This window comes from Maylandia zebra, linkage group LG1 (genome assembly GCF_041146795.1).
Source record: "Maylandia zebra isolate NMK-2024a linkage group LG1, Mzebra_GT3a, whole genome shotgun sequence".
Classification (NCBI taxonomy): Eukaryota; Metazoa; Chordata; class Actinopteri; order Cichliformes; family Cichlidae; genus Maylandia; species Maylandia zebra.
In genome coordinates this window covers 37,070,769-37,082,729 of record NC_135167.1, presented here as the reverse complement: position 1 = coordinate 37,082,729, position 11,961 = coordinate 37,070,769, and positions in this window count along the sequence as shown.

The following is an 11,961-nucleotide window of genomic DNA, read 5'->3' as shown; positions in this document are numbered from 1 at the left end:
GTTCAGTCTGCGTCTCTCTGCCATCTTTCATTGTGTATTTTGTTTGGTTTAAGTTGAGTTCTTTAGTTTTCCCCAGTTTAGGTTGGTTTACTCCCTGCTCTACTCCTCCTGTTTTTGTCACCTTATCACCTCTGCAAATAAACATTCACTCGCACCCCAGTCAGTGCCTGCATCTTGGGTCCTTTTCTCAATTCACCACACGACTGCTGTGCAGCCGTGACAAATATAATAAAGAAAAACACACATTTGTTCTTTTGGATTCTAGAAATGTGCTGTAGTGCATATTGAATAATATGCTCAAGTTATTCTTGTCCAGTTTCATACAAATCATTACCTGTGACCTACTCCCGCGTAGTGTTTATGCTAAATACAATAGCACTCCCTCCAAAGTAAATATTACCCAGAGTGCTTCTTGTTGTTATCCTTGGATTCATTGCAAAGCTCACTCTATATTTTATCAGTCTGTACGATATGTGTTCCAACTTACAGCATTGTTTAATTTGCTATGTTTAATTTTTTCAGTCTCATTGCTGCATGTGTGTAAAATCGAGCCGTGCTGTCTGCCTTCACCAACATTTGAGAAAAATGGATCGTCCTAAAGAGGTCATTGACTCTGAGCGTTGGACTCTAACAGGATGCCACCTTTGCAAAAAGTCCGTTTGTGACTTCTTCCCTCCAACGTATTCAACAATCAGCTGTAAGTGATTGCAAAGTGGGAGCATTTAGAAACTGCAGCAGCTGAGCCTTGAGGTGAGAGACCATGTAAGTTTCAGAGCATGCTCACCAAATGTTGCATATCAGCACAGAAAACTGCGAGCTTTGTTACAGGACTCTGGTCTTTAAGTATGTTTAAGTAGTGTGCAGTGTCATGATCATTTTGGAGAAAACAAAAAACATTTCCCCGTCTTGCACTGGAAATACACTGTACTATTGTGGGACGGCCCACATTATGGAGTAGATTACTTTCTATTTTCTATATAAATTTTTTTACATCTTTGTTTGATATTCACTGTGCTGATGTGGATGATGAATGTTCTATAATGGAATTTCCTATTATCCTGCCATTATAAATGTAATAAAGATTGACTGTACAAGAAACTCCTTATTACCTGCAAGTTAGGTAAGTCACTCCATCTTATATTATTACAAGATCACAAGATGAAGAAATGTTGTCTGTTTTTCCACAAAGTTATCAAGAAATGATGCAGTATTTAAATAATTTGTCTCCTTTCCTGTAAAATACATAAAATTTCTTGAATTTAAAAAAAAATGGTGAAACTGGAACAATGATTATTTATTTGTTTCCTGTAAAAACCTGACTTATCCCCACATTATAGTGTGTCAACCTCTAAATATTTGTAGGTACATTAGAAATAAAACACCCTGAAATTTGTTTTCATCACAGGGGAATCGGGCTCGAGTCGTATTATGAAGTCTTACTAGAGTTCCTATGACTGAGCTGGTCCTGTACATATAATGTGTAGGTGGTCCATCACAATAACACCTCTTTGCAGAAATAATCAGAAATCACAGGAAGTGTGGGAAAACTCTGACAGCACCAGATAATGATGCGGTCAGACTAATAGAACAGACATTTACCAATATACAACAATGACCATTAGAAAGGAGCACTGGAAAACCAGCTAATAATATCCCAGCGGCAGAAACTGTGTCTCAGTTCCAGCTGTGAAGTGTGAGTCTGACTAAAACTCATTTCATGAATCATGTCAGGATCCACCGACATGTGCTGAGGTCTCTCTGACTTTCTCTTCTATTCTCTGCAAAAGTCTTGAAGCCCAAAAGGCAAATATAAAAAAAATGAATAAAAACTTTAACTTTCTGGGGTCGTGAGTGCCGTTCTCATTCAGCTGCCACTAGGGTCATGTACACAGATATATACAATACAGTGGCTGTTTTTCCCTGAAACATTGTCTGAGGCAACAACTGGAGACCTGCTAACGAGTTTAGTTACTTTCTTTTCACATATTTGACATTCACTGTACAAAAGCATTTCCAGACTGCCTACAGAATGTGTGCATGTATATAACCTTGATGCTAGGAGATTTATAAAGCATTTCATATATGAAATAAAAGTTTATCAAATAAAAGTTGCAGTTTGTTCACCTGTTTACGCAGGACTGTAAGCTGTCATCTGTGAGGCGTGAGCGGTGTTTGTTTTTAACATAGTTCACGGTGGAGAACAGCTGCTGACATAATGTGGATCCGAAGATCCATAATTGGCCTACCTGGGTTTGAAAGTCTCGATAAATGCACGGCGTTTCAGCGGGTACACCGGCTTCCGCGAGTGTGACGCTTATTTTGAGCGATGAAAAAATAATAGAATATAATTTTATTTTTATATTTCTAGAACTACAAGTTAAAAAAGAACTAAGATAAATAAAATACACTTCAGCTAAATACTTCTAATTTATTTTCCCAAAACACGCAGAGCTGCACTATAAGGACTAAAGAGCCGCAGGTTGCCGACCCCTGGCTTAGACCATTCAATGACCTTGATGCGATCGTGGCTCAAGAGTTGGGCGTTCATCTTGTAATCAGAAGATTGCTGGTTCGAGCCCAGGCTCTGACAGTCTCGGTCGTTGTGTCTTTGGGCAAGACACTTCACCTGTTGCCTACTGGTGGTGGTCAGAGGGCCCGATGGCGCCAGTGTCCGGCAGCCTCGCCTCTGTCAGTGCGCCCCAGGGTTGCTGTGGCTGCAATGTAGCTGCCATCACCAGTGTGTGAATGTGTGGATGACTGAATGTAGTGTAAAGCGCTTTGGGGTCCATAGGGACTAAGTAAAGCGCTATACAAATACAGGCCATTTACCATTTGATGTGCTTCTTTTCAGCCTTGATGATGTCTTTTAGGTGCTTGTCATGCTAAAAGACCCGCCCACAGCCCGACTTCAGTGTTCTGGCTGAGGGAGGAAGGTTTCCTTCCAAGATCGTACGTAGCCCTGTCCGTTGGTCTCTCGATGCAGTGAAGTCATCCTGTATCCTCAGCAAAACAGCCTCATCTCGTCACGTTTGCACCTCCATGTTGGACTGTGGGGATGGTGCTCCTTGGGTCATACTCAGGGCATGAGCTCGATTTTGGTTTTATCTGACCACTTTGTCATGTCGTCAGATGTTCAGTGGCTCAACCACCACCTTTCTCAAGCTCATCCTCAATCCATGAGGCAAGATCTTGGATGGAACTCCAGCCTGAGGGGCACTGATAGTCATTTTATATTCTTCCATTTCTAAATTTTATATGGTGCTTTTCTAAGTATTTTATACAACATTAACCCAACCACGTTTTTCTATACACAAGTGCCTTCTGTCTGACATTCTCACACATTCAATGCGGAGGAAAGCAACTTGCCCAATCAAACCAACAACTTTCAACTAGTAGATAACTTGCATCACCTCTTGAGCTAAACTTCCATTTCTGATTAATCATGTCAACAGTCACCTTCTCAGCAAGCTTCTTGCAGATGGTATCATCGCCTGTTCCAGCCATGTGCAGGTCTACAACCATCAGTCATCCTTTGACCACTTGCCTGTGGTGGTGGAGAGGTTGGAACGGAAGAAATATGATTTATATACATAACAAGCTGAGATCAGGAGTATCTTTGATTGACTTATTGATACTGTATCATGTACTTATTTCACTCAGTGACATGTAAATCAGTTCATAACTTTCATGTAATGTGTTTTTGTGGGTTTTTGCATGTTTTTGTGTGTTTTCAGTTGATATTTTGTCCCTCTTCATTAAATTGAAACTACCATAAAAATTAGACACTGTTCATTTCTTTGACAATGAGGAAACTTACAGATTTATGCAGTGGATAACAGTGTATAATAAAGTGGAGGAAATGTATTTTTTTTACTTTAGTCAAAGCTGAGTGACAGTGATATATTCTTTCTAATCAGAAATATGAAGATCACAGAAACGGTGGCAAGGCGAGAATGAAAAAGTCCCCGTTACACCAGGCAGGTGTTCAGCTGCAGTTATAAGCCCTCGGTGTATGGTGATGTATTACTGCAGGGAGCCCGTAGCCACTGTGTCACTAAGTCACTCTGAAATTTCAGTGAACTGCAGGTTTTAAAAAACTGCCCGAGTCCTGTCAGCTATGCAGTGTCTGTTTAAATTGGAGCTCAAAAATTAAAAAAATGAAATTAAAAAACTGCATATTTTCAGTGATGTGATGGGTGATGTGTGTGGACCCACTGCATGAGTCAGATCTCTAACATGAGGGGACGGGTCAGCAGAGGTGGGAAAGAGACGCACACCAACACTGAAGACAGACAGACAAAAAAAACCTCTCAGTCCTCTGAGTGCAATGTTCTGAAAGCTCTCAGTTTCTAAACTGTGTGACACCTGACAAAGAGTTTTAAATCCCCGGTCATAGTCCAAAAGTCCGACTAATCTAATGGCAAATTAATCCCCAAAAGACGAGAAAAGCTCATTAAAACGTTTCGTCTTTAAATATCAACTAACAGAGTGTAATGTCAAGAGTGTAATGTTTTTTCAGCTAAAGCTCGGAGCGGCTGGGAGTCCTGCAGGACGCTGTTATGAATCTAATGCTGTTTCTTCACTTGGCCCACTGAGGCTGTTTCATTTGTTGTGTGAAATCCCAAAAAACAGCACATTAGGGAAGCAAACACATTTTGGGAAGTCCACATTTTTATGCATTTTTCTCGATTTTCTTGGCAAATTTATCAATCAATCAATCAATACTTTATTTATATAGCACATTTAGAGACCAGAGGTACAACAAAGTGTTTCTCAATAGTAAAATATGAAATAAAATTAATTACATATGGGTACGATAGTAGAGTACAAATACAGTAACAGTACTATGTTAAAACAAATATTTCACTCCTAGTGTAAAAGTTAGCTAAAATCAACACAGAAATATCAACTGGAAAAACCCAGTAACACAATAGGTTAAAATTACATACAGATGCAATAAAAGTACAAAGTGTACATGTGATAAATCACTAACTAACTGAAAATACTAAATCAAATAAGTTTTCAATCGTGTTTTAAAAGATTGAATAAATTCGCGAATATCAGCTGGAAGACTGTTCCAGAGGTTCGGTGCAGCAATGGCAAAGGCACGATCACCTCTGGTTTTCAGCCGGGACCGAGGTTGCACCAAGAGCATTTGACTCGATGATCGAAGTGCTCTCCTAGGAGTATGCAGGCTGAGAAGTTCAGTTAAATAGCACAGCACAATATTATTTACGATTTTGAATGTAAGCAATAAAATCTTAAAATCAATCCGATATTTGATGTGCAGCCAGTGTAGGTCAGCAAGGATCGGGGTAATAGAATCAAACCTTCTAGTACCAGTTAAAAGGCGTGCCGCTGCATTTTGGACAAGTTGCAGTTTATGAAGAAGGGCAGATTGGAGGTCCAGGTAAAAGGAGTTGTAGTAGTCTAATCTTGAAGTAACAGAGGCATGGATACGTTTTTTCAAGATCCATTCGCAGTATGTAAGGCTTAGCCTTAGAGATTTGTCGTAGTTGGTAAAAGCTAGACTAGAGAGGACACTTGTTTATCAAGTTTAAAGGAACTGTCCAAAGGAACACCCAAGTTACGTACTGTATCAGAGAGGGAGGTAGCAAAGGGCCCAAATATATCGGCTAATTGTCCCCGAGGGATGTGGCTATGAAAGACAATAATTTCAGTTTGCTTTTCTGAGTTACTGGATAACCAGCCTTTGAACTCCCTCATACAATCAAGAAAGCAGCGTAGTGAAGATGGGGTATCATCGGTCAGACAAAAATAGATTTGAATATCATCAGCATAAAAATGAAAAGAAATGTTATATTTGTCAAATATAGAGCACAAGGGTAGCATGTACAATGAGAACAACATAGGGCCCAGAACAGACCCCTGGGGGACACCACAACGAAAAGGGGTAACAGAAGAAGAGTAGCTCCCCATCGTAACAGAAAAGGACCTACCCAAAAGATACAATTTAAAGCATTCAAGGGCGTTTCCTTTAATGCCTACTGAATATTTATGAAAGTTTTTGCTGATAACACTGGATATGAAAGCATCGCTGTCCTGCACCTTTGGTTTTACTAGTTTTTAGAGATTTCAGTTCTTGTTCATTGTAGTGTCTGTTTTGTTCTTGCTTTGGTTATCATCTACATTCTACATTATTTTGAGTCTTTAGTGCTCAATCTAGTTTTTTGTTTGTTTATTTGCAGTGTTGGTACTAACGCGTTATTAAGTAACGCGTTACAGTAACTACGTTATTATTGTGGTAACGAGCACGGTAACTAGTTATTATGCCAAAATCAGGAACGCGTTACTCGTTACTGGGATTTAGATAGGGTCGTTACTCGTTACTTCGTGTGGTGGCTATCGCGGAGCTTCCACAGATTCAGTAACATTAGCAAGTGGTGGAGGCCAGCAGGTGGATGAAGGAAAAGGGACGCAGAAGGAAAAGAGACCCGAGGCGGCCGCCGGTCCAAGTGTGAACTGAACTTCAGGTAAGAAGTTATGACCTGCAGTCTCTCTGGGTCAGATATAAACCAAGCTTAGGTGGAGTTTATTTTCGTTATTCTGACTTTTTCCGTACTGCGTGCTAGCTAGCATGACGGAGTTTCTATACAGCTGGGTGGGTGCTATGAAGTTAATGATGTTGAACTTTATTTTGTTCATAAGTTATTAGAGTTGCCAACCATCCCGTCTGGTATTCAGAGAAAATATTACGCGTTTCTTATTGAGGTGAAAAGGAACAGTTTGTCCCGTAATTCAAGCACAAAGCTGGAGTTATTCTGTCTTTGCTGCACAGCTGCCTCTTCTTCTTTCATTCTCCCCCCTCCCTCTCCCGTTTCTGCTTCAATCATGAAACTGATCAATGATCAGCTGATCGGCTTTTCTCTCTTGTTTGTTTATCGTCCACTTTGCGCCAGAAAGAGGAAACCAGCGGATGTCGCGCTAAACAACAGCAGCACGTTTAAGCTTGATCAGCTGTTGTTAGAATTTATTTAATATTAATTTCTAGTATCAGCTGATGTTTGCTGGAGCCACAGCTGTAAAGCTGCTGGTCATGATGTCGGTTTGGATTGTGGTAAGAGGGACACATGAAGATGAAACCAGGAGATGTCCTTACTGAATCATCAGAGCTGTGATGGAGAAACAGGTTTACCTTTTAGGTGACATAAATGAGTTGAAGGGAAGTTATCAACTGTTTCTGAGAGACAAATAACACCAGGATCCTTTTTTAGGTAGCTGACAGCTGGTAACTGTGCAGGGGCGGATCTAGCAAAGTGTTGCCAGGGGTCCATGTAGGGCATTAACAGGGAATGGGGGGCACAAAGAAATACTTTTCTTTCTTATTCTCATTTAAAATGTCTCGCTTTTAAAAAAATAATTATCTGAATCTTACAACAAACGATTGATAGATTGATGCATATACACCATCAGAACAGTGTACATCACTGTCACAACAGCGTTTGTTTTCATTCAAAGGCTTTATGATTTTTCCTATAATGGCGGGCCGGTCTCTAGTCAAAATGCCCGGGCCAATTTTCTGTCCCAGTCCAGCCCTGTATGCAGCTCATCTGCAGTCTGGTGTTACCTACATCTTCCTATTCAGAAGGCAGAATTTCAGAGTTCTGAGTACAATCAAAGCACCACGACTGCAGTTTTTGTGTTGATGTAAAAGGCGCACATGACGCTGTGACGTAGGCTAGAATCATGGCAGCAGTCAATGACGGTCCAGGCGTGGGATTTCTCTCGTGGAAATATGCACATTATCTTTTCCTTTCTATTGGTAGGTTGCACAGTGCACTGTGGCAAGTAAGCAAGCTAGAAGACTGGCAAAGTTATGGAAGAAACACATTAACAAGAGAAGTCTGAGTAAAACCAAAGTTACTTTCCCTAGTAACTAGTTACTTTGAAAGTAACGAGTAACTTGAAGTAACTGAGTTACTTTTGAGAGAAGTAACTAGTAATGTAACTAAGTTACTATTTTAAAGTAACTTACCCAACACTGTTTATTTGTTCCTTCAGGTTTTCCTCCTGTGTCTTTTCATATGTTTCTGTTTCCATGTTTAGCTATTCTTCCTCACTTCCTGTTACTTATTTGTGTCCTGTCTGTTGTTTACGCCTCTGTGTCTCGTTACTCTACTACACATTCTACATTACTGTTCTGTTTCCACTCCATCTGATTACCCCTTCTGGGTATAAATAGCACTGTTTTTCCTTTAGTCTTTCTCACAGTGTCTGTTAATATCCCCTGTTGTTTCCTGTCAGGTGGTGTGCTTTAATTTAATTTCTTGTATTTTTTGACCTTTTTTCATCTTTTGAGCCTAAAATAAACGGCTGCATTTGGTCCTTCACGTTCAGAAAGGTCAATGAGTTCAAATTTCATTTAAAAGTAAACTAAGAGGAATAAAACCTAAAAGATATTTTCCATCCCTACTCAAAGACTGAACAAAACAAGACATAAACACAACAGTCGAAACTGTACGACACTAACAAATTTCCTGAAGCCTACACTACACATTTACATAACAATAGCGCCTCAAAATGGTCAAAAGACATTTCAGCCTTCAGTCTTACAGTGCTTACACTGTTTACATGCCTGTATTTCAGGTGTATGGTAATAAAACGAATACTATTAACTGAAGAGAATTCAGAGTGAAGTACTTTCATATCAGAGTTGTAAATGCTGCTGTATGCTTTTATCAGAACAGACAATTACATTTAGTGAAATCTGTCATTTGTCAATATGACGTCACTCTCATACAACTCAAGCTTTAAAGGTAAGAAAAAAACTTTGGTATATTTGGTCATTTGTTTTTTGTCAGCTGGAGGGAAAGTGGTGTGAAAAGCCTGTCATCAGTGTACGCTTTTCATGTAGACACACTAAAGTGATGAAAGCAGCTGACTGAAGTATGCTCAAACCCTGCATCCTTTCTCACCTCTGCACACCTTGCCAATCACTCTGTGAATTGGATGTGATTGCTGGCTTGGGAAAGTCGCCGAAATTGCCAGATGCTGTTCAGTCATCCACTTAATCCAGCCTCCTCACAACAGATGTTGAACCTGGCAAGCGTAGCTTCGCTCTCATTCAGCCACAAGAGCATTAGAGAGGTCCAACGCTGATGTTGGCTGATAAGTACATGGCTTAAAGTGAGGCCAACTTCTGCACCAGAAATGTTTTAGGTGACTCGGAGAGGAATGGAAGAAAGTTGGCTGTTAACCCAAAGAAGTTCAATTCAATTCAATTCAATTTTATTTATATAGCGCCAAATCACAACAAAAGTCGCCTCAAGGCGCTTCATAGATACAGAGAAAAACCCAACAATCATATGACCCCCTATGAGCAAGCACTTTGGCGACAGTGGGAAGGAAAAACTCCCTTTTAACAGGAAGAAACCTCCAGCATAACCAGGCTCAGGGAGGGGCGGGGCCATCTGCTGTGATTGGTTGGGGTGAGAGAAGGAAGACAGGATAAAGACATGCTGTGGAAGAGAGACAGAGGTTAATAACAGGTATGATTCAGTGATTTAATTTAAATTAAATATAAATGTTCACATCTAAATTTGCTCAATTTGTAATTCTTATAAAAGTTCAGACGTCTGATATCAGACATATCACACTGTTTTAAAACAGATCCACTTTTTCATTCACCCTTCAGACCCGCTGCTGTGAGCAGACATCCAGGAAACATGAGATGTGTTTATTTCCTTTTCTTTTGCAGTACTGAGTATTGATTCACTTCCCTCCCCACTAATCCTGCACCAAGTTCTTACTTTTCCATGATAAACAGGAAGTAACACTTTTTTAAAAGGGCTGTAATTCCTACCTTATACTGTGAACACCCCGGCTCATCTTATGACAGACATTGTGAATGAAAGACTGGTTGGATTTGCTGGCTGGCGTTTACCTTTGAATCAGCCATGAGGCTGTCCTGACCTCTGACCAAACATGTGGGATAGTTTTGTGGTCTGAGGTGTCCAGTCAGGTTTTTCCACCTTAAACTGGTTGATTGAGCTGAAATCTGCACTACTGCAGCGTGTAGTAGCAGTCCGGTTTCCCCATAATGGAACTAAATAGCATAGATGTACTCAGTTTGTATCATATCGTGTCCAGTTAGATGTGAATTTTCATCGGTTACGAGTTAAACTGAACTTCATGTCATGTTTTAATGTATTTCATTTTTTATTTATTTTCCAGACATTTTTTCAAAGGCGCTCTGATACCATTAAACATAATATCTACCTGCTGGCATAGTGGCAGCCCTGATACAGTAACTATGGGTAAGTTTTAACTAAGTAATATGAACTGATTTTTTCCCTCTCACCCTGTGCATCACCACTTCTCTGTGTGCGTCACACATCCATTAGCCTTCGAGATCTGGTTGTATGTATTTTTCATGACGCTAACATGCTGGGGCTCCAGCGGCTCGTATCCATTTTCAGCGGCATGACTAAGGCTTTGCATTTACTCCCCCTAAGAAACTTGAACAGACTCAGAACACAGTGTTTCATGTTTCTATGCGGTGATGTCACTGGAGTGCACACAGCCTCATCAAATGGGTTATACTAGTAATTATTGGTAGAACTTTAAGCAGTTCCTTAAAAGGACACATGAGGCTGTCCCCAAACATTAGTGACCCCCATAGACTCTTCTGTCAAAGTGCACCTATCAGCCCACTTGGACTGACAGGTGCATGACACAAGCATTACCTGACAAATATGTTATTGTCACGGTCCTGGGTCTGTGACCCAGTGTTTCTGTATTACTATTGAACTTTGATTTTGTCATCGTTTATCTTTTCTTGTCTTTTAGTCTGTGTCTGTTCTGTTTCCTGTTTTACTTTGAAAGTCTGTGTCCTATGTCAGTGTATTGAGTTTTGCTTCTCCTTGGTCTTGACATGTCTGATTACTCCCAGCTGTGTTCCCCTTCTGTGTCTCATTCCCTCGTTATCCCCCTGTGTATTTAAGCCTTGCATTTCCCTCTGTTAGTCGCTGGTTCATCTGTGTGTCTACCCCTGTATTTCTGCTGTGTGTTTCTCCCGGTTCCAGGTTTCTGTTCCTTTCATTATTATTTTGTCGCTGTTCCCAGTGTAGGTTTTTGTTAGCATAGTTCCCTGCAGTGCTCTGCTTTGGTTTATATTTTGCCTTTCTTTGTTAATGAACTTTCTCACAGCTACGCTGTCGTCCGTGCCTGCGTTTGGGTACAAATCCTCCTCCTCCAGATGATCTGCCTCCCAGATTGTGACAGTTAGATCATACAAGAAGATTGTCGGCTGGTTTTATTAAATTATATTTTATTTATCTTGTTTCATTTCTTATTATCATCTTGGCCTTCACATTAATAGCTTAGCACGTCCTTTCTTCTTTACACCCATCGTCTGATACTTACTGGAGTCCAGTTTATGGGGACAACAGTCTGATGCCCAGACCACTCTACCATGAATTATTCCAAAGCCTGTAGAAATCTGCCCCAGGGCTTCGATCTGGTGGGACATTTCCCCATCACCTCACATGCCTCCAATACTATCAGACAGAGTGAGCCTCACTCTGTCTTTAAGGCTGAGCCCAGAGTCTCTGCAGAAAAGCTGGATCTGCTTGTATCCCCAGTCTCAGTCTCCTGGTTCTAAGACAGCAGACAGTAGTGTTTTAAAAAAACTGTGACAGCCTCAGGTTCTTCTTTGGTTTTTGTGTCTCTTAGCTTCGTAAGGTTTCTTTTCTTCACTTCTACATATGAATTAAAGTGAAGTAAGTCTAGTCTACTCTAGTGGCTGTGTATATTTCCAAGGACTAAACAGAAAGATTGTAAATTGTGGAGTAGATGAAAGTGACTCTAAAAACATTATTCAGACAGCTCGCTTTATGATATAGACTTTGTCTGGATGGACATATTTGCCATTTCCCCTCCAACATTAAATACCCCACAGTGCAGTGTAATGTGCATGAGTTTAAACTCCATCCACAATAT